This window comes from Ciconia boyciana, chromosome 2, assembly GCF_034638445.1.
Source record: "Ciconia boyciana chromosome 2, ASM3463844v1, whole genome shotgun sequence".
Taxonomy (NCBI): domain Eukaryota; kingdom Metazoa; phylum Chordata; class Aves; order Ciconiiformes; family Ciconiidae; genus Ciconia; species Ciconia boyciana.
Window position 1 is genome coordinate 91,501,233 of NC_132935.1, and position 27,267 is coordinate 91,528,499.

General features: G+C 44.4%; 1 protein-coding gene across 4 annotated transcripts in view; it reads right to left on the bottom strand.

Moving 5' to 3' along the window:
• The window catches only part of RNF152 (ring finger protein 152), a 47,033-nt gene that overhangs the window by 16,266 nt on the left and 3,500 nt on the right, over positions 1-27,267 (bottom strand). Inside the window, exon 2 of one of the 4 annotated variants that reach the window (XM_072853148.1) lies at positions 17,273-17,353. The exons of the other annotated variants lie outside the window; for them this stretch is intronic. The gene's annotated coding sequence lies outside the window, so the exon portion shown is untranslated. The remainder of the gene's footprint in view (positions 1-17,272; positions 17,354-27,267) is intronic. 4 annotated transcript variants of the gene reach the window in all.

Genomic DNA, 27,267 nt, shown 5'->3' on the forward strand with positions numbered 1-27,267 from the left:
TGTAGCTGCAAGAAGTTTATCAGACCTGCCAAGCTTTGTCAGGTTGTATTTCATTCTTTACAGTGAGTTTCAAAGTTCGGGCCAGGCATTACCCACCATACTTCTGCCAGTCAAAGTCTGGCTGCTTTTGAAACATCCTCATGTGAAAATACCCTCCCATTTGGCAGCACTTAACTAACAGTATGCAGGATTTTTGCTGTATAAAGGAGTACAAATGCTCGGAAAGGACTGCGTTATGCTACATTAGAGCAAAACAATCAAAACGAAGCAAACTGCTTTGCCTCTTAATTTTGGGCCTAGTTCTGCAGTCCTCGCAATGTAACAGCAGAACAAACTTAGAAAAGATAACTAGCATAATACTGCTAATACCCAAGACTTCATCACAATCCTGATAGTATACAGCCACGGTGAGTCCTAGGCTCACAGGATTATGGACAATCAATTCAGTACTCAGTAAAAAGAAAGCTGCTAGCCCCATTTTTCTGAAGAAAAGCCTGAAAACATGAACTTCAGAAGCCCCAAGTCCCAGTTAGGTAGAATCCCCTAAACTTCAGTCTCTGTCTTGCAAGCCAGTCTCATGATTTCTGCATCTGAGTTCGAGCTAACTAAAGAAATGTAGTTTTGAGGTGAACAAATTCATCGGCAGTTTCAGATCAAATTAAGCAAATACTTTCTCCTTAAGGCAAAAATGGTCATTTCCATTAAAATGTCAGCTCATTTCAACTTTCATTTCAATTTGACTATTTTCTTTCAGAACAAGAAATTTATAAAAAGGTAATGCAAAGGGCAAACAAAGCTTTTTGCACTGACTCTGCAACAATTTTTCTTCTGATGTGGTCAGCCACTGAGTGAGCCAGAATTATCTCTTACTCACATCACTCTACTGCTGAATGTGGAGTGCTTAAGTCTAGCAATACCCCATGATTTCTTTTTCTTTCCCAGTCTAGCAAAAGCAAATGAGATAAATACACTCCAACTATCAGCAGTAGTTTCATAGCAGCATGTTTCATAGCAGCATGTACATCAGATAAGCTTCACCACTTATTTCCAACATGTATTCCATGTAGCATCACACAGAATAGCAGTTAGGAACTAAAGAGGTGGGACTGCTAAAAGGAAGGGAAAAAGGCCAAAAGTCTGTGTTGCCACTCTAGAAAGTGCTGCATTGGAAGAGATTATCTAAGAAGGCTCAGTGTGCATGCACACAGCTTTATGCATCTATGCAGGATTCAACCAGATTCAACTCAGTTGAGGTCTTTATTCCATTTTTGTTATAATATTGTATCTGTGTGCCTTACAGTGGTGCGCTGAAAACAGGAGACGTCAATGCACACAACCAAACCGATGCCAAGGAACCACACTCACTTATGCCCATTGAGGATTTGGCCCACAGACAGAAAATCAATGTTAACAAAACAGATTCAAAAAATACCTCTCTTCTACTGCCAAAACCAGTTCTTGACTAGGACGAAATAAATCTCAGCTCTGGACCCAGATTTGCATTATGCCACAAACTACAACATCCCTTGCTTTCCAGCCAAAAGGTTTTCAGAATTATTTAGTTTACTGACATCATTGTTACTTCTGGGAGCTGCATCAGTGTTTTCCTAACTTTTGCTTAAGTGACTTCACTGTCAGATGTGTTTCACTTTAATGATTACTGCTTTAAAAAGCAAATAAACACACTCTCTTTTTTATGAAAAGTAATTTTGTTTTTTTGCCAACCACAGAAATGATCAAAATATTTTACTAAATCAAGACAGAAAGAAAAAAATACTTCATATTTTGCCAAATAACCGCATGGATTGTAAAAATCCTTTTCTATACTTTAAACCACTCCTTCATACTGTGCTCTGTATTTTTTAAGCAGTGAAGCCTCTGCCAGTTTCTTTCACACTGAGTTTGCAGAACACCTGCCAGAGGGAGGTCTTTGCCAATAAACGGGGTCCTTAAGTGCTACGAAGATCAAAAAAATAATGTCATGATCAATACAAATAATTAGTACTCTTATTATTACTAACATCCATGCTCTTTGGTCTGAGCTCTCATCTTCTAGAGCAGCTGCCTCTAGAAAAGAGAGCGTGAAGAGAGCAAGTGCCAGCAGGTGGCACTCCAGAATATAAAGCATTAAGCACCAGGGCTTGCAGGACCAAGAAAACCAGTTCGGCTTGGCTGTCCCACTAGCTTGCTTTAGCACCCTTCAGGAAGTTTGGTTTAGGATGACAGTCTCCACTTTCCCACTCCCAAACAGCAGGGACAAATGCTGCCAGTCCCATCTTTCAGCACCATAAGATTATCCTGGTGCCGGATGGGATGCATCAGCAAGGTGAGATGCACCTTGCACCATCATTTCTACAAGAGAGTAGGGTACCAGCACACCCAAAATGCTGAGCTTATTACTTACTCCCTGATTGAGGGGAGAGCTCCCGCAGAGCAGGTAGAGTTGCTTTCCCACGTTGTGCATGGGAAAGCAACTCTATGTGCAGCATCTTACTGCCTCCCACCCTCTCCTACACTCCTCCAAACAAGCAGCAAGCTGGGATACAGCTGAAATGATGCTGGCTTGTATTGCTTTAAGACAGCAGCAACAACAAAAAACACACCCTAACCATTAGGAAACCAGTTTCCCTTCTGTTTATTTTTAGCTATGTCCTACACATACATAACAGCTACCGTGTTCACCTGCATGGTTAGGAAGCGTCGCTACAGATGGTTCCTCGAGGCGTGGTGAAGACTCCCACCCTCCTCTGAGCCCTGCCTCGCCCCAACACTCACACTCCTCCCGCAGCAAAGTCAGTCAAACCTGCACTTCTTCCAATCAAACACTGACTGTCAGCAACACCTCTGTCTAGTAGTCTCATCAGCTAGAAGTAAGTCCACCTCAAAGAGCTGTGGCTCACCTGGTCTTTGCAACTCTCATCCAACTGTAAGAGCAATTGCTTTTTTTGCCCCTGCTGGAAACCCTCCCAAATCCTTCAGTCTTCAAAATGAGGCCCTTTAAAACACCGTGCAGCTTGGGGGACATAGGAGGAGGTACCCTTAAACCTAGGAAGATTGTGCTATTCTCTTAGAAAATGAAATTTTAAAGAAAAACTGTAGAAGCCAGTTGTTTTGTCTAACTCTCAGCATCAAGCATAGCAGTCAACTTTTAGAGAGGTAATGAATTGACTCAGTTGACAAAGATGCAATTCCCACATCATTCTCTGTTGGAAAAGTTTAAAACACTGAAGGTCATACAACTGGGTGGAAAAAAGTCTGCATTTTTACCAGCAGTCTTTATGAATTACCTAAAAGCTATACAAATATGGAAAATAACCAGCCCTCTTGCAAAAAGCAGAAGTATTTACTGCTTAAACTCTCCTTAAAGGCAAACCTGTACCATGGGATCCATCTGCTCATGTGGAAGTAGCAGAAAAGATCTGTCAGAAAGTAATTTCCTTTCCTCTCCTGTATATGTCAGTGGATCACTGGCATTTCCCCCCCTCAAATTGACCCCAAATATAAATAGACACAAAACTGGGAAAGTTTAAGGTCATCTCTGTGGATATGAGCAACACACAAACCAAACAAAACCAGGCAAAGTAACATGCCCTTCTTGCAGACGGAGGTTCACAATCAATGCCACATGATATCCATTAAATTTTAGGAAATTAATTTATATCTGGAATTCCAAACTCATTTCCTCACAAGCAATAAACACATACCATTTTTCTTGATGGTCCACTAACATCTTCCACTGAAAGAGGCACAATTCAGCTCAAGGTTTATGTACTATACGCACTGCACAAAAGTTTGCTCAGTACATGTTTTTAGAGCAAGGAGCTTTCAATACACAAAGATGGGCTGATGGCATTGAAAGAGGAATGGGGCAACTGTTCTTGCTTACTCTGCTTTCCTAGCTGCTATCCCAATGTGGATTTGGTTCATAAAATATTCACATGTGGAAAAGTAAGTCATGAAGCATAACTGTAACCCATACCAATCTTAACACTGAGCAGCAATGAAGCATGTAACTGTCTGGTGATCATCATGAGACATCAGAAATATTTCCAAGTTAGCAAGTTACACAGTTGTTGCTGTAAGAACTTATTTGGATCTCCCATTTCCATGGATCTCCCTGAACAAATGCATGGTCTCCCTGATATTCCACCCACCTGATCAGGAAGCAGAACTAAGGGGTGCCCAGGCTTTGGTATTCTCCTCGCTATTCAGTACAACAAATCACCTTCTCTAATGAGCAACCTCTCTTGATAGAGGAGACTGCAATTAGTGTGAACTCTCAAGAGCTTTAATGTTCCCAAGCAGCAAAATGTAGGCAAGCGCTGGTAGGTGGGTTCAGAAAGGCACGCAAAATTCTCCGGCACTGACTAGTCAATAGATATGGAAAGGGTCAATCCCTTTGTGAGTTCTGAATTTAAATTTAGAAGAAAATCTCATATATTTAATGGAGGTGGGGGACCAAAGAGGGAAGGAACATTAGAACGAAAGCTTCTTGCTCCAAAGGCAATTGGTCTACCCACCTATATTCTTTTTTTAGCTTGATTTTCACAAATGAGTTCAGATTTTGCAAGCAGACTTTCAGACTCCTCAAAATAAGAGTGCAGGTGCAAAACACAGGTGCTCTAAATGTGAGTAGTACAACCATAAGTATACAGGCATAAGGTGAAGACCTTTTTTTAAAAAAAAAAAATCATTAAATATTTTCCTTCCCTTATGTCTGATTGCATAATGCCTCTAAAGAAAGCAGTAAAGGTCACTGACAGGCACAGGCCTTTGCTGATGGAAAAATGCTATTGTGTATTGTTTAAAATTACACAAAAGAAATGAGCATAAGTGCTAGAAAATGAGACCTTTAAAGGAGTGAACTGAAAAATTCCAACTCGGCATGATATCCCGATTTAAAATTGCACATGTACAGGTTACAGCCACCTCTGTGTCTCTCTTCATTTGAAAAAGCAACAGTTTTATAATCTTATTAAAGGACAAAGTTGTAGATTCTTATCACTTCGTTAAATTACCAGTGCATGATCTTTAATTTTTTTGTTCTTGTTTCATAACCATCCATTAACATAAAGAGATAAGGGTTTCTCCAGCAGACCACATAGAGGAGTTTCAGCCAGCAGAGGAAGCAGTAGCACAGGAACGTAACCCAAACATTGGAGAAAATGAGTCGGGTTCCTCAAAATATGAAGGGGTTTTTGCTGTAGCTCCTCCAAGGACTACAACAGTGAAGTTCCTGTAGTCGTGGGGTCACGTTTCCATTGCCCTTCACCAAGCACCACCACTCATTTTTGGGTCATGCTGACTCCAAACAAGTGGACATAAGGAAGAAAGCAAACATGTCACAAAATTGTAACATTTCTTTAAATAACTCCTCATTACCAAGGTGAGAACATAAGCAGCCCTCTATCTCACACCTTCTTGTGCCAGGGATGTGGCTGCATCAGAAGAGAGAAGACCTGGACTGTAAATCAGGACTCCAAGAGGGAAGTCAGTGTGAGGTTTTTTCCCAAAACTATTTTTGAACGTCGACATAATATCTTCTTAAAATACACATTTCCTTATCAAAATCCTTTTCACTGGCTTACCTTGCCCTTTTGCAAAGATGTTCAGGAATAACACTATGATAGCATGACTTCATTTATTTTACGCATGAAAATAATTATAAATTTATATATGAGTTTAAAAAAATATATCACAAGGACTTTGCAGGTGGATAAACAATTTCTTTAAAGCCTCATTTCTTTAAGGCTGCAAAAACCAGCCTGGGTCCAGTCCTGCAAGAATTTCTTTGTGCCAGTGACCCCTCCATATGAAGCAGTTCCACTGAGCTGGGAGAAGCCTCTTTCACGGTAACTATTCTCTAGTGCAGATTTGGGCCAGACTTGCCCAGAAATCCTTCCACTGGAGAACAGGTCATCCCACAAGCAGTCCCACTTCCACCAAATGCCAATGTATGTGACGTGCTCTGTTTGAGAGGAAAACTTCACTCTTCCCGACCTTTAGGTAAAGAAGAGGAGGCTAAATCTCAAAAAATTCAGCAAAAGCTTTCAAAAAAGGCAACCACTGGATTTCTAAGACCACCTCAGAATCATCCTGACATGCCCTAGATTTCCTGATCTATTTTAAAATTCCCTTTCAACTGCTATTACGTGTGTTTTCTGTGGAAGTCACACAAACAGGGAGAGTGGCAGCTTGCAAGAGGTTGTAAGCTGGAAGGCAGAAGACATCGTGAAATTGAGAGAATAAAAAGAACAAGTTTCTGTACACTTTAAGACTTTCAGGAGGGTCAGGGTTTTTTTCTGAAGGGGGGTTGCTAATTAGCCAACCGTAACAGTAGCAACAGTGTGCTTGTAAAAATAGCTCACTGCTTATTAAAAGCAAATTTGGGAGCAATACAACTTTACTGAATTCTCACCAATTTGCGATTACTGACCAGCTTTTGTCTTCTAGACATGCTTAAACTTCATACACTGACACATTTCCTACTCCACAGACTGACCGTGTATCAGTCTGTTCAATCAACACAAATCCAGTATTACTGTTGATTTCTATTTTAAGAGGGGAATCTACTTCAGAAAGTAAAATCTGAAGCATACTTTATTCCCATTCCCAGTCTAGCTCCATTCCACACTTGAGAAGCATTTCCGACAGACTGGGAAGAGAAGTCTCCTCAGGAGAATCAAATCACCATCTCCTACTTGCTGTACTTTGAACTTACAACAAATTCCACTATCTTAGTATCACACTTACTACTGCAAGGCAAGCCCCCAAAAAAATGGTATTTTATGCTTGCAAATTAAGCTAAAATGCTGATTTAAAATAAAGTTAGACAAAAGTGAGTTTTATTGGAAATCTGGGGTTTCAAATGAACACCGTATAAATGAAATGAAATGAACAGCTATGTCACCTGTACTAAGGGAAGTGTTGCCTTTCTACTAATAATGGAAATTTGGCAACCCGTTCTCAGAACTGTGAAATGCTGCCCATACCAACTCAAGGTACTTGCATATGGGATGACTCATGTTCCCATTCTCCAACACAGATCAGGTTTCCCAGCCAGATTACATCTCCCATAACCACAATGGCAACTCAACATGAAAAGAGGAAATGGAAGCCAGCCATAAAGCCAAGCCCCGAGGGAAGAATGGGAAAACAAAGTATGCTAATTACAGTTCCCATGGGAGATGGTGCTAGCATTCCTAAACCTAACACTTCAGTCCCATTTTTCCGTGAAAGGAGATTCGGGGGTTTTTCCCCTCCATAAAATAAACCAATGAACTTTGACAAAATGAGGATGCAGACAAAACTTCCAGAGGGCAATGCAGGACAAATCATCAAATCAGCTGTAAAACCAACCGAAGAGGCAAATAGCTTCACCCTTTTACTGCTCAGAAGCAGGGATTTTTCTGCTCCGGGAACATTCTTGAGGCTTCGTACCAATATATCCCTGATTCCATCCTTCGCCACACCAGTCTTCCCATTTTTAGTTTAAAAGAAAACTACTACACAGGACTGGGTCTTTAAACCCTTATTCATCAAAACCCCTCAAGGCTTTAGCTAGGTTGCACCAGCGTGACAGAAAGACCTTGATCTACAGTCTTCACAGTGGTGCCCCAGCGCTTGACACTGAAGTGAAATGGAATTAAGAGGGGCTCACGGCTTCTGGATGCTGCAAGCACCCCCTTTCCTCACGCTGCTGAGATCTCGTCCTCGAATTAGAATATAACTGGGTCTGGGCTTAGCAATGGGACAAGAAGACACAGTACCCCATTAAATGTGGGGGAAAGCAATCCCTTTCATAATCTCCAGATCCCACTGTAAATTACTGCAACAACAACAAAAAAAAGGTTCAGAGAATTAGGCACAAACAATCTAGCCTGATGAAAAACCTCATTATTTCAACACATTTCAATAATCTGGAATAACAGTAGTGCTGATTACCTGCTCTCTTCAATGGCCCCTTGTTCTCCTTACTCTGAAAAAAAGCTATTCTGAGCTGCAATACAACTGAAGGAGCAATGTGTTGAGCCTGGGTCTATCACAGGTCTGGGTCACCCACACAAGGGGCTGGCTTACAAATTGCAGCAATCTCTCCAAGAGGTGGTCAGTACTTATTTCCTCCAGGCAGAACCTCAGGCAGAAAAAAAGTTTGGATTAACACCTTTAACACCTTTGCAGATAATCCCCCAACAGAGTCAACAGCAAGGATCTCTTCATGCAGTGGCTGCCTCAAAGCGATTGGGGGAAGAAAACTAAGAAAGTAAGTCTGTTGACTGCAAGCTTAAGTTCTGAGCAAAGATTACACTACCATCAGAAAAAATATTAGGGGCTACTGCTTAAGAAAAAGTTTAAAGACGCATAGTTGCAATAGTGGGTCTGTGATCTGCTATTTAGAGAACACTGCTATTGAGAGTTATGCACTGGGGACAAGCATCTGAAGTATTAATACTGCCATTACTGGACGTCTCAGCTTTACCTGCATCAGGAAGATCTAAGCTGACCTAAATTTAGCTTCAAACACACATTCAATCCAAGTTAATCTTCATGCCACAGGGTCGGGACTTCTCAAAGCCACATGCCAGAGGGGCAGACTCAGTGAATACACAGAAGAATCCGGGTATGCTCATCGCATAAGGAAACTTTCATTCACTAAGGGTGAATCTGACAAAATAATAATATTCTTTTCCCTTCTCCCAGATGAAAGTTTTAAGTACCAGCAATTTCAGTAGCTCAGCAGAGCTCCGCCAATGCCTCCTGCTGAACCCATTCCACTTTGAAGTGCATAATTCAATATTCAGGTCAGAAAGGAAAAGTGAGTATGAGGGGAAGGCAGAGGCCTGGGTTCCTGTCCCTGCTCCAATGAATGTTTAATTATTTTATATTAAAAATTCATTTGGAGAAGGGCTAGAATCCAGGCAGTCTAATGGGTTTACCTACGAAGAGAAAAAGAGCCACGATTAAATGCCACCAGACAAAGGTGGGAGCTCAGTCACAGCTTCCTTCGGGCTGAGTATCAGACCCAACTCAGAGCAACCACTAGCTCCTCCACTGCTTACATCTCAGCAGAAGGTACCTAACTCCAGAAAGGAATAGAAAGGAGCAGTTCAGCACATTTTCCTGGAACAGAAAGAGGGCTGCCGACTTAAAAGACCTCCTCTTGATTCTCCCTTCTTGTAGCCAGCTCATGTGTCTCCTTATTTGGGATGCTGGCTTTTGCAAAGCCCGCTCTTGGGCCAACTTTTCTCCTGGCATTGCGCAAGAAGCCTCGTTATCTGCATCCCATAGGATACAGTGCCTGGAAGTTGGATACGGCACTACTTAAGGTCTTTTGCGGATCTACTCTGTTGAAAATGTTCTTAAGTTGCTTTGGTGTTTCGAAAACTTTGAGCTGTGTGGCTGACGTTGCAAATGACAGCCAACCCAACTGAGCTAAATGCTGAACACCAAGTGCTGCACCGCTCCCGTCCACTGTTCCCCCTCAACTGAAAGAAGTCGAGGGGTGCAGGGGTTCAAATACTCAGATAGTCACATCTGAAGAGTTAGTCAGTGTAAGGGAAAAATGGAGCTATTCAGAGGCATTTCACAAGCAGAAGAAAAAAGTCAGCAAGTAAATTATCTGTAGCAAACAGCTCGCATGCAGGTAGTTTTTGATTTAATACTTCTCAAGAACAGGGCAACCTAGCAGATTTTCTTGCCAGTGAAGGTAAGCCCTCCGAATAATCATGCCACCATACAAAGGTTAGAAAGGCTGGGTGGAAGGAGCCGTTCTCTCTGCAGAAATCAGGAGCTGCATCTCCTGTGCAAACAGGAAGCCACCACCCAGGCCATCCCTCTGGCCGGCTGCTGAGCGGGAGCCGGGACGGGGACTCGCTGGGCTGCCTGTCCAGCCAGGCACCACTAAGGCGACCGGAGTCACATCAGCTGGTGAGCAGGATGCTGGAGAGCTCTGGTAAAAAACCTGCCCTAAGGGAGGCTGCCTCCCACTGGACCCTGGGTGCAGCTTTTAAAGCAAAGCATGTGCGACCGTGCCTCCACCTCATCCACAAACGTCTCTGTCCGCAGCGGACGTAACAAAAACTCATTTTCAAAACAAGCTACTCGATTTTTTTGTTGTTGTTGTTCTTTTTTTATGATTCCTAGTTCAGCAACTGGCACCAGCATTGCCTTCAGCAAAAGCTGCATGTAAAGGACAACATCCCAGGCAGCTTTCACTGTGTGACATGAGGGTAGACAGGAGAGGCATTTCCTTTACTTTCTAGAAGCAGGTGAGCTACGACTGAATATTTAATTCAGACTCTCAGCTATTTTCACCAATCACTTGAAAGTTAAATAATTACCCCGTTTAAAGAAACCTAGCAATAATATTTTGCATCCCCCCCAGCAGCTATTGCTGTTGTGACAATATTCATCTTGTCCATGATGACTATTATCTGCTGTATAAATATTGATGATCTGAGTAATTGCTGTTCTGTGCATATGCTTCTCACAGATACAAATTTCTCTGCCTAAAGTAGGCTGCTGACAAAGTGCTCTCCTCCTTTTGCATGGCAATGAAACGTTTCTGGAGGTGCCACTAAGAGTTGTTAGTCGGGGGGGGGGGGAGAAAAAAGCAGCGAATAACAACAGCCTTTGGAGAGGGAGAATGAAGTGATGTTTGCCTGGACTGGGAAGACTGATTAGTCCCAAAGAACAACAAGTTAGCTAAGCCAGTATTCAGGAGGTTTAAGTTTAGCTTAGGCTGTGCCAACACCCGACACAGCTCAAAGGGAAAGAACTGCTCTGGACTCAATGCTGGCCACCACTGCTAAGCAGGGCATGCCATGCTCTTGGGACATGGCATGTATGACATGAACGCTCTACCCATCCAGCAGCTCACTGATGACAGGGGTTACTTTTTCTGGATCAAAAGCCAACCAGTACCAGTCTTGTACTAGAGGAGAACACCAAGCTGAACGTTATGCTGGGACAGTCTTCCCGATGCCACGCACACAGCCATCATGTCACAAGAAAGCAAAGCTGGTCTTCAGGCACCCAACACCCATTCATACATACCATAGGCATACAACACAACATGGCTTCAAACTCTTTACACTGGTTAAATGCATTTGTCCAGCAGACTTTGTGACAGATCAGGTAGTCTTCTGTCTTCCTGCAATCAGCAAAAATCACTAAAAACACCCCACTGCGTGCCCTGGCTAATCTGATCATATTGCCCCGCAGTCTGGCAGTACAAAGACCCGGTTTTGATAGACAGAGCCCTCCCGCAGGCACACGGCCTCACACCTCCAGACTTGAATTTTGCCTCTGGACTTTAAATAGCCAACAGTATATGAGAGATTAAGGCTTTTCCTTAGTGGGCACAAACTTTCTAGGACATAAAACCTGAGAGTCTGAATCTCAGTAAAATTACTTCTCTGGAATTAGAGGTCAAGAGATGAAGATTTTTTTCAGCCATGTAAAGTTTGGCGAGATTTATAGTGAGAGTTTCCTTGTAGCAATACGCTTTTTCTAAGGTCTTGTAGAAATACTCTTTTCTAAGGTTTTTTACAGTATCTGAAGACTAACACTGGACAAAGACTTTTAAAAATTTTTTAAAATAATGTTCTCTTTTAACTTAAATATGCTACAGAAATTAAGGGGAAACTAAAAATCTGCCCCATTTACATCTGTTAGGGAAGGACTGTGTTACTGAAGATTACGGAGAGTACAGAGAGGATGCAGAAAGCAGCAGGAGAAAAGACACCGGACTCCTGAAGGGAGCTGGAGGCCGGGGCAGGAACAAGAGGAAACGGTGGGTAGGGACAGAGAGCGAGCAGGAAGCAAGGGCAAATACAGATAACGTGCGAGCAACGTTTGGAGCGCCCGGAGGTGGAGCGGGAGGAACTTAATGTTTGTAATAAGCAAAAGAAATAAGAGTCTGGAAGTCTTACTTTCTCTGTTGCCTTGTTCAAACAATTACATAATAAACCATTACACATAATCACAGCAGCCGCTAATTTTTATATATATATATATATATATATATTATATGCACATGAGCAGACTCAGTGAAAGTAGCTGCTAAACACCAATACAACCGATCTTCTCCCTGCGATACTTAGTGTTAAGCCATCTGCTTCTTCAGCATGGCCCTCGTCATGCAATTAATTCCCCTCCTGCTTTCTGCAGTTTCTTTCCTTCCCCCATAATTTATACAGTGCTTTGGGATTTAATATGTTACAATCTCTAAGGACAACTGTTGTACATCTCTGAATCTTGAAGGGACGTTGCTTCCAGCAGAAAATTAACGGTTGAACTCTTACCAGTAAGTAACTCTGGGCATGCTTAACTAATACTAAGCCACATAACATAGCGTAATTAGTCCAACAGGTCCTTTAAAAAACAATCCACATGACCTCACTGTCAGTTCTTACACTGAGTCATTTTGGAGACCAGTTGAAACAGAGCTCTGCATAATTCTCTAACATCAACAGCGCGCTGTGTCGATTGAAGTAGACTGGATCCTAACTACAATAACCAGGTAACCCCCACCCTCTCTGCACCTTTTTTTCCCCCTTCTGTGTTTAGGACAAGACACAATCTAGCGGCCTCCAGCAACCATCCAGTCTTATCTACATGGCCTCCTACAGTAGCATTCCCCAGACCTACTTTGTTTGCGTGCAGATTAGGTATAACACATGCTGTATGCACACAGAATGCTCTACTGCTAATGCAAATTATTTTGCATGCAAACACAAAATGCAGATGGCCAAGCCACTAACTGCCCAATTCACAAGCACAAACAGACTTAGTGCTCTCAAGCTTTTACACACGTATTAACTTGGATGCAATGAAATGTATCCATAACTTTGAAAGTCCTGTTAGAACACCTTTAAAAAACATGACTCAAATCTTAAGTGTTCACATTCCTGACTCACTAAAAAGTGAAATCAAATTTCCATCGAATAATACTCTATTTTCTAGGTAGTTATTAATCCCATGTTTCACTCTGAAATCACAGTAACTTAACTTTGCTAAAGCTATGCCTGGCCGACATACCTTTTCCTGCACAGCAATGTCAATCCGGAGTGTGAAGAAATATGACCTCCACCCACCATAGCTGCATCGCCAAATTTCCTTAGAGAGCATGCAAAACTGCAGTATTACCAGTTCAGTGTGTTTTCATCAAGAGAGTAGCTAGTTTCATCACATCTGTGCCAAAGTCACTATGTCCACAAAAAGAAGTGCTTTGCTGGGTTTGTATCCTGTTAAAGTATCGCTCATGGAGATGTGAAAATGCAATTTCACTATGAAAATAAATACAGTGGAGTCAATAATTTCTTGCACTGGGCATATGGCCATCTATTTTCATTGCTTCCAAACATCCACCACACTCATAAGACCTAGGAAGCCGACAATGTATGGACTGCAGGACCCTTCTTCTCTAGCTCTTTCTGATTTGCACCAGCTTTCCTGGGGAGAGCAAGGGTTGCAAGATGCTCTTTGTGCCTCCCAGATGCCAAGCACCCTTTCTTAACAGGTGAATGCTACCGTTTGCCCTCCTCTACTGGTGTGAGATCTGTAAGCGGGCCATGCAATTGCAACTGAGCACCGTCAAGTCAAAGAGGCGCTTTGGAACTGTGATGAAGGAATGGCTAAATCACGTGCATGCATCCTCCAAGTGGCACAGAGACCTGTACGGATTTGGGAGTTGCAGCACACCTACTAGTCTCTCCCTTTGCTAGAACAGAACTATTTTGCACCAGCTTTTCACAGCAAAGGCATCCACAGGAAGACATTTTGCCAATACCTGGAGTTTTGTGCTTTACCAACCTAGAAAATCCAGCCAAAAGACTGATGGAAGGTGTATGAGCACTATTCTAACCAAATTTATTTGCATTATGTACTTCTGAAACAAAATACCAGGTACCAAATACATCACCCAATAATTCAAAGAAACCTAATAAGCAGTTTGAGATTCCAACCAATCTCCTGAAACTGCTGCTCCTACAAACTTCTTTCTTCTAGCTTTTTGGTTGCAGAACATAAGGTGCCAGCAATCTATCTGAGAACAGGAGCTGACGAAATGGAGACATTTACCAAAAAATTAATACAATACAGTTTACAAACTGGTTTGCTTACCAAGGAAACACGTTTAGCAGTTTCCTTTTATGTAGCACTAAAGAACTGCAACTTGTATTTCTTTTGCTTGTGATTTTTGCCGTGGCCTAAGATGTTTTCTTCTTCAGCTAATGCCTAGGTGACTCCCAGTTTTCACTTCAGGCTCCAGAGAGACTAAATGCATATATCCTAACACACGAGAATAACCCACACTTCCCACACACACCACAACCAAATTGTAGTTCTCTTTTCAGATGAAGCTGATCTTCAAAAACTTTAAAAATGTATTTAAATAAGGCCAGCAATGAATGCAGGAGTGTCCTGAGGAGGAACAGTAGGGCTCAATTCTCTCCGTAATCATCTCCAAACATTGAAAGTTTGGTGGTGTTTGGGCTTTCTTTTGCTTTTGCAGTAAAGCTCAGCTGGTTTAAACAATTCCCCCTGTGTTCACCAACATGGGAGAAAAGAGGAAAAGCTGCTGCAAGATGCTGTTCCTTTTGGGCAGTTCAGTGCTTTCAGTGCTCTGGCTCCTAGGTTCCTGCCCGCTCGGGAAGCTCCGAATGGAGAGCACCGATGGGATTCACTGGAGGTCACAAAGCACCGCCAGGAATCAGACGCAGACAAGAAAGATGCACTAAAAAAGTAAAACAAACAAAACCCCAAAGAAACTACCTGCTCCCTTCTCTCACCTTTTTTTTTCTTCTTGCCTGCATATCGGTGGCAAAATCGGAAAAGTGGCAAGAACAGAAAATAAAATGTTAATGTGGTCATGGAGGTAGTTATTTAACCCACAATCTCCCAATAGCTTTTAAAGTACTGTCAAGGATTTTCCTATCTGGGAAGAGACACATTTATTTAACACAGAAGCTCAGCATTTCTGTCACGTGTGATGTTACTGAAACATTCAAAGATAGCTTCATCCACCTAGATGACTGTATGCGTTTCTCGCATCCTCTCCACTGCATAAGCAAGCCATGCTGAAATAAAACAGGATCTGCACATTACCGTCTTTGATTAGATTTGCAAAAGGGAGAAGCTGATACATCTCAAGAGTACGCAGCATATCACACCAGCGACTTCAGACCCTCTGAAAGCAGGCGTTGGCTTTTGCTCAGAGCCGTGCATCACGAACGAAAGGGAGAAGAGAGGCTCCCGAACTGTGATGCAGGGACAGCTAAGCGGCAGGCAGGCCAGGCTGCTCAAAGAAGTGCACGGCACGCTTCAGAGCTAGGAGCTGCTACCACCTGTGGTACTAACTAATATTTTAAAAAAAAAAGCTAGTGAACTAACAGAAAAATAATTGGTCACGGCTATCCAATACACTACACTAATTTTAAATCAATACAACTGTGCTGTAGTTAGAAAAGGATAAGCAAGGGCAAGAAAGTGGAGAATCAAGCCATTTATGTACCACCAGAATACAAGGCAGAATAACTTGCAAAGTTACTGTAAGTTGCTAAAAGTATCTTTTTCATAAAAGTAAATTTTCATAAATCACTGATTTTCACTAGAATTTTTTTTCTGGTAAGTCAAAAATATCCATATATTTTGTTTTTCCCTCCATACATACATGTATGAGTGTACATACAAAACTTTTTCTTCAACCATTTGCTTTTCTCATTTTGCCACTAAGAGAAACATAGAAGAAAGAGGGTTAGCAAAGAGAGCAGACAAGAAGAGTCTTTTTACATTTTGCTTTTAAGTGAAAAAATGGGTAAAATACTTTTTTTTCATAGAAGTTTTTGGATTTTTGGAAAAGGCATTTTCCATTTGAACTAATTCAGTCAGCTGAACATGTAACAAATACTGAGAATAAATAATTTTGGACCGAAGAGCCTGGCCCTTTGATTTCACCTACAAAAAATAAAAGGATATTTCTATACAAAGGAAGCTAATCATCAGTTCTAAACTAATGTTCAGAGGATATGAAAATCAGATCCCTCTGCACTCTTCTTACGCTGGCCCTGCAGTACGCTGCTGATCCACAGTGACACCAGCACCGAGGAGCATCCGAGCCTCTGTGGAAAGCGTGCAATGGTCACCTGTTTCCATTTGAGAGTGCACGACATAATGACCGTTTTCCAGCTTCCCTTCCCCACTGCCAGTGGGGAAGGCAACAAATAAAGAGTATTAACGGAGGTTTGAGCAGCAGGCCTCATAAATCACACACACACAGAGAGATCCTTTCTGTTTGATCCCAGGCTGCCACAGGTCTCTAATGAGAACCATGAACACCGTCTACTAATCATCTCATCAGTAATGCAAATAACCATCTTGGCCTCTCATCAAGTGTCTCTCTGGCTTAAACAATGTGCCCTTAGATTGCACAGCCCTGGGTGCAAAAGCTGCCATGTCCCTCTGAAATAACCTTGGCGCGTGACAACGCTACATACGTCACACTACGTATGTCACACTTCGCAGCAGCGGGCAGGAGCCTGCTGAGCACAGCCACGTATCGGGACCCTACACGATCCCCCAGCTACCGTAACGGCTCACGAGCGCTTCTGTCCCTTGCTCTGCACACATGAAACAGCCAGACACTGCACATGCAAGGATCTTATGGAGGAGGCGTTGTTCGGCTACAGCAACGTACCTTCAGGCCTCCTGCAATGAAACGCTGAGTAAGCAACACAGCAGAATGGCTACAGCCCTGGATGGGCACTTAAAAAAATAGAAACAGGACCCTGGCTCTGCTCCCCCAGGCCATCAGTCCCTGCCCCAGGGATGCCGCCACGGTGGTGCTGGTCTCCAGCCCTGTCTCTGGCTGGACCTCAGGCTCATGCTTGCAGCCATGTCCCCAGTCCTGTCCCTGTCCCCATCTCCTGCTGTTGGATGGACCCTAGCCCTGGTGTGTCGCTTGCCCTGCCTGGGGCTGTCGATGGACCCCGTTAGAGCACTCTGAAATCAAATGATGAGAAAGGCATTCTTCTGTGAAACATCATTACTGCCCTGCCAGTGAAGTGTGGATCGCAAGAGCTTCCAAAATAAAAAGAAATGTGTCTGTATTAGCCCCTTACCCTTGGCGTCAGGCCCATATTGCCAGTTCTCGTAACATTTACAGGGAAACTGGCATATAGCACCATGCAGCAAACAAAAGGAAATCCTGAGAGAATCAAGTCAAAAAATACCAAAAGGGCCTTGATCCCACAAAAGCAAAGACAAGCTATACCTGGACAAGCAACTTGTAGCTGTAGTCACTGGTACTAACAGATATACCATGGCAGAAGACAGAAAACAGGCTCCCAAGCATCTGCAAAATAGCATAATTCGGGTTTACTTTTAAATAATTACATTTAGAAAGTATTGCTAGGAAAAAAAAAAGCTTAAGGAATTTAAATATTCCACATAACAACGCCAGCACTTCAGCACCCCCGGTCCTGCTGTGGCCACGCACGCGCACATTGGCGAGCACAGCTCAGCCGCCAGCAGTTCCCTTCCTCGCTGGAGGGAGAATTGCTGGCTTCCAGTGCCACTCTCAGCAAATTTTTACCTTCTAAGCAGCAAGTGTTTGTATAATAGAAATCCTCCTATCAGCATTACCAGCTGTGCCCAAAGCACAGCAACAGCAAGCACGTACGCTGCAAAATCTCAACAGTTGCGCGTGCGTAAACAGTGCACTTCTGGAAAGGCAGAGAGAATATTTCCAGAGTAAACATTGCAAAGATTTCGGGCCCTTTAGGATGTCAAAAGGCCGTTGTAATCTGCCGCTCACCTTCAGCGCTTACTGCTTGCTCAGCTAAGACGCCTCTGTAACTCACAGGGATCGCAACCACATCTCACAAGCCTGTTTTACCACCTGTGAGGACATCACCTTTGAGAACGTACAAAACTTTTCCTCTTGCAGCAGTCCTGAAGCTCTTTGGTGCGCTTCCCTCCCTAACGTTAGCTTGAAGCCATTAAAATACCAACCAACACCAGAGCAGGAAACGCAGCAAGAGGAACTAATTTCTAAACCTCACCATGCGGATTGCAGCTGCTGCCCCAGGGAGATAAGCAGGGGAAAAGGGTGGAGCTCATCACGGCCCGATCAGACCCCAGAAATCCTCCAGAGATATGAGAGAGGTGGAGGGCACCACGCTTGAAAACAGGCATGCTAAGGCACTCAGGCAGAAGACCGCCTTCACCCCAAATTACTCACATTTAGAAACAGAGCAGCCCTCCAAGCCCCGGAGCATACCTCCTCTTATGCAACTTCACCTGCAGCTGATGGGAGCAGAAGGCCCGTCTGCTGAAGATGCCAGGACTTCGTAAGACTGGGACTTTAATTAAGAGCCCACTCCCGAACAGGAACATCTTGAAAGGTGTCTCCTTCTCAGCTTTTGACTTGGGAAAAAGCAGGAAGAGGCAAGAGAAAAGGCTGGTGCTTCCTTCTCGTAACTAAACCACCTACACATGTATTTTTTCAAAATATGCCCAGTTGGGCAAGTCATGTTTGGGTTAAGGAGACTGTGGAGAGAAGTTCTCAATCCCAGAGGAAAGAAAGGCTAGGGAAAAATACTACAAAGAAAACAGTGTTTTTGTTAAAGCCTGAAGAAAAACAAAACTGGATGGAGAGTGTTTTGGTCTAATCCTTGATGAAACATACTCCAGCAAAATGCCTGTCCATGAGAAAACCTCATGCAGCACACAAACATCTGGGACATATTTTGAAGACGGCACTCATTAGAAGTTAGCTATCCACTGCCTCCAGTTCACCAACATCCATTATGCCTAAAATCATGATCATTATTTTCCTGCTGTCACAGCCTTCCCTTTTTCTTTGCAGACCACCTAAATATACTACCTCTGCTTAGAGAAAAGCTTTTGACCACAGTGGCTATCAGGGCTGCATGAAGGATGGCACAAAGTATGGCACAAAGACACACTAGCCATGCAAGCCAGCCTACCAAAATTATTGAACAACATTTGGGAAAGCCATCAAATAAAAAACGAACCCCTGTCTCATGAAGAGCCTACAAGCACACTGTCCTGGTTTCAGCTGGGATAGAGTTAATTTTCTTCCTAGTAGCTGGTACAGTGCTGTGTTTTGGATTTTAGTATGAGAAGAATATTGATAACACACTGATGTTTTGGCTGTTGCTAAGCGGTATTTACACTGGTCAAGGACTTTTCAGCTTCCCATGCTCTGCCAAGTGCACAAGAAGCTGGGAGGGGGCACAGCCAGGATAGTTGATCCAAGCTGGCCAAAGGGCTATTCCATACCATATGGCTTCATGCTCAGTATATAAACTGGGGGAGTTGGCTGGGGGGTAGCGGTCGCTGCTCAGGGACTGGCTGGGCATCGGTCAGCGGGTGGTGAGCGGTTGTATCACTGTTTGTTTATTTTTCTCCCTTGAGTTTTATTCCTCTCTCTTTCTTGTTGTTTTCCTTCTCATTACAATTCATTATTATTATTACTATTATTTTGTTCCAATTATTAAACTGTTCTTATCTCAACCCACGAGTTTTCTTACTTTTGCTCTTCCGATTCTCTCCCGCATCCCACTGGGGGGGAGTGAGCGAGCGGCTGCGTGGTGCTTGGTTGCTGGCTGGGGCTAAACCACGACACACACTTCACTGCATACTTGCTGGACCTTCACTGCATACTGCAGGGTTCAAAAGCCAGACCCATGAGGCAAAGGGAGCTGTACCAGTGACAACAGCCCAGCAACAGACCCAAGCGGGGCAGAAGCAGCCCCGATGGCTGCAGGCACACGTGCAGCCTCCACCCCTGCTCATGAACAACACGTGTCTGCACCTGATGTTCAGTGCAGACACTCCCCGGGGCCAGGAAGGCGTTCCTCCTAGCAGTGACAAGAGTAATAACAAGGAAAACATGAAGGCAGGGTATCAACTGAAGTGCAAGAAAGCTCCCATTGCATGGCAAGCCATCCATTTAGGAGTGCTAATCACAGCCTGAGCGGGAGGTTCAGATGAAAAAGGATCTTCCCCAAGTTAGAGGCAAGTGGACATCAGTGCTAGATGGCTGGCATGAAGCGCGGAGGAAACACAGACCCACGCTGCCAGTCACCACAAGCCAAACAGCTCCAGCATCCTCACTCCTCTCTGCAGGGATGAAGGGCACACAGGGGAAATTACAAGTCCAGTACCTACATACTGCTCACAAGCTTGGGCATCTCACCACTACAGGTAAATCTGGAGCTGCTTGCGATAGACTCTTTTTTTTCTCTAGCTGCATTGGGACAGTATTTCAGATCTGATTTACTGTCTAGACACAGCATGCTACCACACAGTGCAACTGAAGAAGACTGAGAGCATCAGAGTGTGGAAAACAGACTGGCCCAAGCTTTTTTTTTCCCCCCCTTTCTTTACAAACAATACATTGTGCAGTCTACATCAACATCCTCACAAAAAATGCTCGCTCTGTCCTGTACCTCAGAAGCTGGCTTCTGAAAAAAATCCAGAATGCAATTAAAACATGGATTCCGTTAAGTTTCACTTCCCTCTGCAATTTTATAATCGTCTCATCCATCAATTTTGAAAGAATATTAATACTGGCATCAGCTGGCTCTCCACCTCTTCTGCTGAGCCAGCTTTTTCGAAGCCCTGTCCCTGCTTCTCAGCATCCGACCACAGATGCTCCGAGGAAGAGGAGAGGGGGAGGCAGAACGGGGGCTGGAGGGAGGCCAGTGGGGCACACCCAGCGCAGGGGCCACCCCACAGAGGAGCCGCTTCTTTCCCAGGAGAGCTACAGGAACTTATGGTGCCTGAAGATCTGCCCAAATATGCTTACCTCAAAAGAAACACACACACACACAAATTACAAAGAACAAGGTTGTGTCAGGGATTAACTGAAGTCTACCCAAACTCAGCCCAAATCCTAGGCATGCAGGCTCACTGCCACCTTCCAGGCAGGAGATGGCTAGGCCACTGACGTGCAATCTTTTTTTGATTCGCAAAACCTTTTTCCCCCCTCTGAAAGATGTGTCAGTCTCTCCATTGATACATGCCATTTCTCCCAGTTACCTTTCACAGACTTATATCCTTGGCCCCCCAAGTATCTGTAGACCAGAGCTGAAAACCAGCCCCATGCTCCGTTTAGTGGCTCTCTCCTTTTCAAATGTGTTTAGTTCAGTACTCAAATACCAGCTCTTGGACTTACACACAGTGGTGATGCAGGGAGAATTGATTGGTGCAAGTTCTTAGCACCTGGCTTATTAATTATTTTGTAAAGGTGTACAAGCCGTTGAGTCATCCAAAACTTTTTAAGGCACTCTGTTCTGTCATTATTAGATGAACCTAGTTTGACATGGTTTATATCTATTATGGCCATGATTTATATCACAAACTCCCAAGAACACAAGTCTAACTTTAAAATCATTCTCATCCCGACTGCGTCATTGGAGGTCAGCCTGGTCTGTTCCAAGACCAGATTTTGCTGGCAGCTGTGTTTTCGTTGCTGGTATCATCCACTTTTTCTCACCTAGTTTAATGAAACAAAAAAAGCCCGAAGTATGTAAAGAAAGCCAATTGTTACGCTCATTTGAGCATAATCAGAAATTTCTGCTTCCTCCTCTCTTACTGCAGCATGAGGTTTATACTAACCACCCTCCCCTCCTCTGAACAAAGCTGTAGGAAGAAACTCACTGTAAATTGGTCAGAAGACTGACATGCAGGCCAAAAGCATCTAATGGCTTGCTGGGACTACAGACATCACTTCTCCGGGAAGCGGCTGAGTCGCACTAACTTGCATTTCAGCTGGAAGCCCAGCCTCTAGAACCTGCACACTCTTGCTTGCACTATTATGCTTCTATTCATTCCCAGAAAACAAAAAAGCACGAGCAACCAGTCTTCCTCACTCTTCTATGAACTGATGCAATTTCAATCTCATATTCAACCCCATAAAATGGCACGTCCACCTAGGCTTAATTGTAGAAGGTAGGTGGGATCAAGCAAGACTGCATACAATGAAACACTGAGAAACAGGGCAGAACGCAGCATATTCTTTAGGTGTAAACTATTTTTATAGAGTTGGCCTAAAGCAGCTGTTTAGCCATTGCCTGATCTCAGAAGACGCCCACAGTAATGGCTCTAGACTAAAAGTAAGGAAGATGAATCCCCTAAAATGCTTCACTCAAAGGTATTGGTCTGGCCTTTATCTACAGTTTGAACATGCAAAAATTACAGATCTAAACTGGAGTCAAGATTGCACACAACCCTACCTAGGTATCTAGATCTGCAACCTCTGGAAAATTATGAGCATGGGCTAGAGCGATGGTACCAGAAAGTTAAGGGGAGAAGCAGGTGGCATTTGTTAGGGATGTACAGGAACAGAGGGGAAGGAAGGGGAACTGGGGGGGGTGAGTTTAAGGGGATGAGGCTTAGGCTGTCACAGAGGGAACAGCAGGACAGACACCAGCAAGTCGGAGAGGACTCAGGAAGCACCAGACCTCTACCCACCCCATCCATAAATGGGATCTGACGGTATCCTGGCTCTGGGCTGCGAAAGCTCCCAACACAGCAGCAGATGACCTACTGAGCACGTCACCCCACTCTGGCAACTACCACCATCCATAGCCAAACAGTGCTCTTAAGCAGGCCGTTATCTCATGGGTTAGAAATTAATGCTATAGCCCAAAGGTCTATGCCCTCTGTATGACCCAGGTCACTCCAGATTCATGTGACAGGACTAATTTTTATTTATCTCCTCCTTTTCCCTTTGTACGGTTATAAAATTATGTTTAAACCCAGCTATGTCAAATTTTTAATGCAAAGCCTGCAAACTTGAGCACTCCAAAATTAGGAGGTATCATAATAAAGACTGCCCATACAACCTTCATCCAGCTCCTGTATATATCTGCACTGAGTCTGTCTCCAATTCAGTGATCACAAATCACTTGAGCTGCTTTGGGAAAAAGATAGGGTTGTGTGATAAAAGCGATGGCTGTCTCTCAGACCTTGCCTCACTCAGTGGAGGTCAGGAAGATTAGTGAACGAGGCAACGCAGGAAGAAAAAGAGACAACCACCTTGCTTGAGGAAGGTGGACATACCACCTGCTGGCAGGAATTACCCCTTTCTCGGCTCCAGTCTTTCTAAGGTGCTCAGCAAGTCCCTGCAACCAGTTTTTCTTCAGGTGACCCCTAACAGGGCAGTTCCCACCCTCTGCAAAGCCAAGACATCTAGGGCTAACCTGCAAGAGTGCCAAGACTTACAGCTGAGGTCAATCGTCCTTGTGCTTCCAGCAGATGAACTGCTACATCATGCCAGGTATTCTGGGGTGAGTGAAAAATAAAATCATCCCTAAGTATCTCTTTGAGGCAGCCAAAATTGAAGATGTTTCAGTCATTTGAGCTTTACTTGCTCTTTGCCTCCATTCCTTAGCTACGAAAACGAAGATAGTACCTGCACCTGAGATGTTGCAAGAATAAGAACTTCCCCGCCTGCAAAGCCCCCTGGGAAGGAGTTAGCAGCACTGCTCAGTTCAAGGTTTGGGTGGGGTATAAAATAAATAGATGTGGAGACACATGCCTAAAGTAAATGTGGGGAAGAGAAAATGAATTATGCAGTAATTACCTATCCACTGAAAGAGGGACTCTGCAAAAGGGAAAAAATGATGCAATTATAGAATTAAAGATTGTATCATAATGCAGAGGCAAAGGGGAGCTATGCAACGTTAGTCCTGGCACTTCCTTGCTTTTGTCCGCCTGATTTTGTAACCCCATTGTTCTCCTAATGTCATTATTTTGTAAGTAATTTAAACGCAACATAATGATGAGCTCATATGTTTATATCTTTTCATCATTAATAACGTGTGGAACAACTGGCAGACTCTGCTCCCAGTGTGACTGATGCCTCCAGCAGATGGCTGTGAACAATTCTTTGTCTTCCACCTTCATCCGAGGTAAAGAGCAGGGAGGAGAGAGGGAGACTTTATATTTAAACTTCAATTCCATGCACAAACATTTGGGGATTTTGGGGTTCTTTCAGAGGAGGAAACCAAGACCAATATCAATCAATTGCTCTGAAACGAATCGTAACGCAGCAGATTTAAAGAGCAGAGACACTGAGCAGCCGATGTGCTTTGCCCAAGGTCAGAAGGAAAGCTCCCAAGGCCTGGATCCCAAATGACCCCACTGACAGCCTTCTGCCCAAGCCGCTGAATCCCTCCTACCTCCCACATTAAAACTTGTTTAAGTATAATTATTGCTGTTAACTGCAGGTCAGGGAAGAAGCCGATCGCCTCCAGGCTGTGTTTGCTGGTGAATGCAGCCAACGAGCAACTTCTGAGAGTGTGTCATAGAAAATACAACTGCAAGCAAACGTTATGGTTGTGTGTGTTCATCCTGGATGATAATTGTTATATTGGGTTTTTTAAGTGAATTACCCTGCGCGCCTCGGACTTCAGGCAAATTGCCAGCGCGTTTCTCAGAGTCAGACGAGTCTGGCTCGCCCTGCTTCATGAGGGAAAGCAGCTGCAATAGCAACAACCTAACTTGTTTTATTTGCGGATGATATTAGCTGGCAAGAGACAGTGTGTCTGACAGCACGCTCGCTATGTAGGCTTCATACTTTTTAAAAAGTCTTATTTGTCTTTGTATGCCCCCATTTGTAAACACATACACACACCCTTTCTTTTAAGTAGTGTTTTTTACCTTGTCTAACGGCTGCTGGCAGCTACTACCACAAGCTTTACATGCTTTTTTGTTCCTAACAAAGCAAGCTTCACTTCCATCTTTCCCCATCCTCAGAGAGCAGAGTCTGCAAAACCCGGAGCTATCAAGTCCCTGAGGTGCAGCCAGTCAGAGCCTGCAGCATCCCAGGCACTCGGGCCACACCAGCTCTCTCCAGTCCACATCTCTTGGAAAAGCTCCACCGTGGAAAAGCCCGTCGTGGTGGTGGAAGTATTGCAATCCTTCCCTCTTGGCATGCAATCCACTCAGTTTGGTTTAAAACCTAACAGAGAAAGCGCTACACCATCACTAAATGTATCTAGTTAGCACAATACAGTTAACAAGAACAGGCAGAAATGTTACAGCAGCAACGTTTTACCCCATGATTGCCTGTTTCAGGATGTCTCACACCAAAGCTCTGGTGGCCTGCACTGCCAGAGGAGGGACCTGCACGGGATGTCTGGTCCGAGCCCAAGAACCCGTTCTTAGCTAGCACAGTCATCTACCGTGCCACGCTGCCAGCGGTACGAGTTGGTGCCCATGGAGGGGAAAGGAAGGGAAGCAAGAGACGTTCTTCACTAAGTGCCACATCTCTAATAGTTTAGTGACTTACGCTCGGATGTCAGAGGTGCCCAGCCCCATCTCCAGCAGGCAGAGTTTGTGTGGGGGGAGAGGGAACAGCGTCCCCCTTTGCCCTGTTGGCATGGCTTGGTGCTCCACATCCTCCATAACTCATGATGAGGAGCCAGCTACACAGTTCCTCCCTTCATCTCACCTTGACAGATGCATCTGATCTTAGCTGCATCACAGGCTGTCTGAAAAGGAGTGGCATACGGGTGTTTGAGATTCAGCTCAGCCCTCTAGGGTGACACTTAGTATTTTGACAGTAGAGAGTGACACTGGCAATCTCTGAAGAGCCACGCTCTAGGCCCCAGGACAACAAGCATATATTATCTGGAGACCAGCAGCAACAGAGAGGTTTGCAAAACATACACTGGCTGAGGAATTGCATGTGCATCCCACATACGCTCCTTGACACCCTGACACTCCTATTTCTTATGCTGCTGCGTGAACAGATGCCTGTCTTTTCCTTCAGTCCAGGTCTGGAAGAAACGTGCCCACCGCACCCAGCACAGCTATACTGAAATGCTGTCTAGCACAGGCACAGCCTGGGTGAGGGTAAGACTGCTTTGCCTGGTATAGTTTCTCCCAGATTTCCGAGGCAGACCACCCAAGACACCCATGCCAGACCAGCTGCACCTACACCGAGGCACTTAGCAATACAGAAGCATGTCCCTGACATCTCACAGCACTGCATCAGTCCAAGTACACACCTGCCTAAAGTAACCGTGGGCTGCGTGGGAATCAGAGACTGTATTCACTCATGGAAGCTATTTTGGGAGAAATGTATGGTGCTGAATGTCATCTTTTCGTCACTGTCAAATCATCACTGAATTCAACAGGATGACGCCGGTGAACACCCAGATAATCATACTGCCATTGCACAGGTGCAGCCTGCACACACACACACACCTCTGCATAAGTCTTGTCCAGGCTGCACGTTCCCATCTGCTCTGATGCTCACCTCCGTTCAGCCCAAGGTGTCCTGGAGGTCAAGGAAAGCAAGCTCCAAGCTATGGCTGTCAGCCTGCCAGCCTTCCTAAATCTCAAGTGGCTTTAGCTTGACAAACAAAAGGGTAGCCACGCTGCAAGGAGGTGTTACAAACAGGACCCGTCTGCTGGAGATACGTGTCCTGTGTCCTCTGCCCTCCTGCCCCTCCGTCGCAGCCACTGCAGCTCCTTCCAACATTACCCCACACCCACCCCTGCCCTGGAGACCACGCACACCTCGCGAGGTGGCCAGGGCTACGAAGGTGCTGCATGTTTGACCACCACACATGCAATGCCTGGCCGGGCAGCTGCTACCAGGCAGAATGGAGAATAGCTGAAAACAGTCTCCTTTTCTTCAGAGAGAGCACTGCTTCAGAGATCTCCCAGCCAGTCACTAATCTTAATATAACAAGTGGGAAATTAATGATCTTCAAGACTGCCAACCATTGGTGCAATCTGGTTGAAACTGGCCAAATGCAAAGGGCAGGAGACAGCACTCGTTTCCTGGGGAAACTAAGTTAAAATGAAAGAAAATAAAACCAGATTAAAACTATGGTGCGTTTGATTAGTGGCATTTCCACGTTCTGCTACGTCCCAGGAAACGTCTTGCTCAATCAAGCGTGCGAGCTGCACAGCACACACTGCAGTTAAGCTCTGTAACTGCCCAGCTTTTACGCATCTGGAGAAGGAAGGGGCAAATTACAAACTCATTTCCATCTGAAGGTTACTCTGGAGGGGTAATTTCTGCAGCAGGAAGACAGGGAGGGCAAAGTCATTCGCATCCGAAAGGGGCAAAATGCCTTGTCAGGGCTGAAGGACTATTACTCAGCTCTAAGTGTGGAAGCTGCTGGGGCTCCTCTCTCCTTCACAAGCCCCAGCCCTGGAGGTGACCTCATCCCACAGATTCCAACATCTCTCTCCTCGCCATCCCCAGCCTCCCTC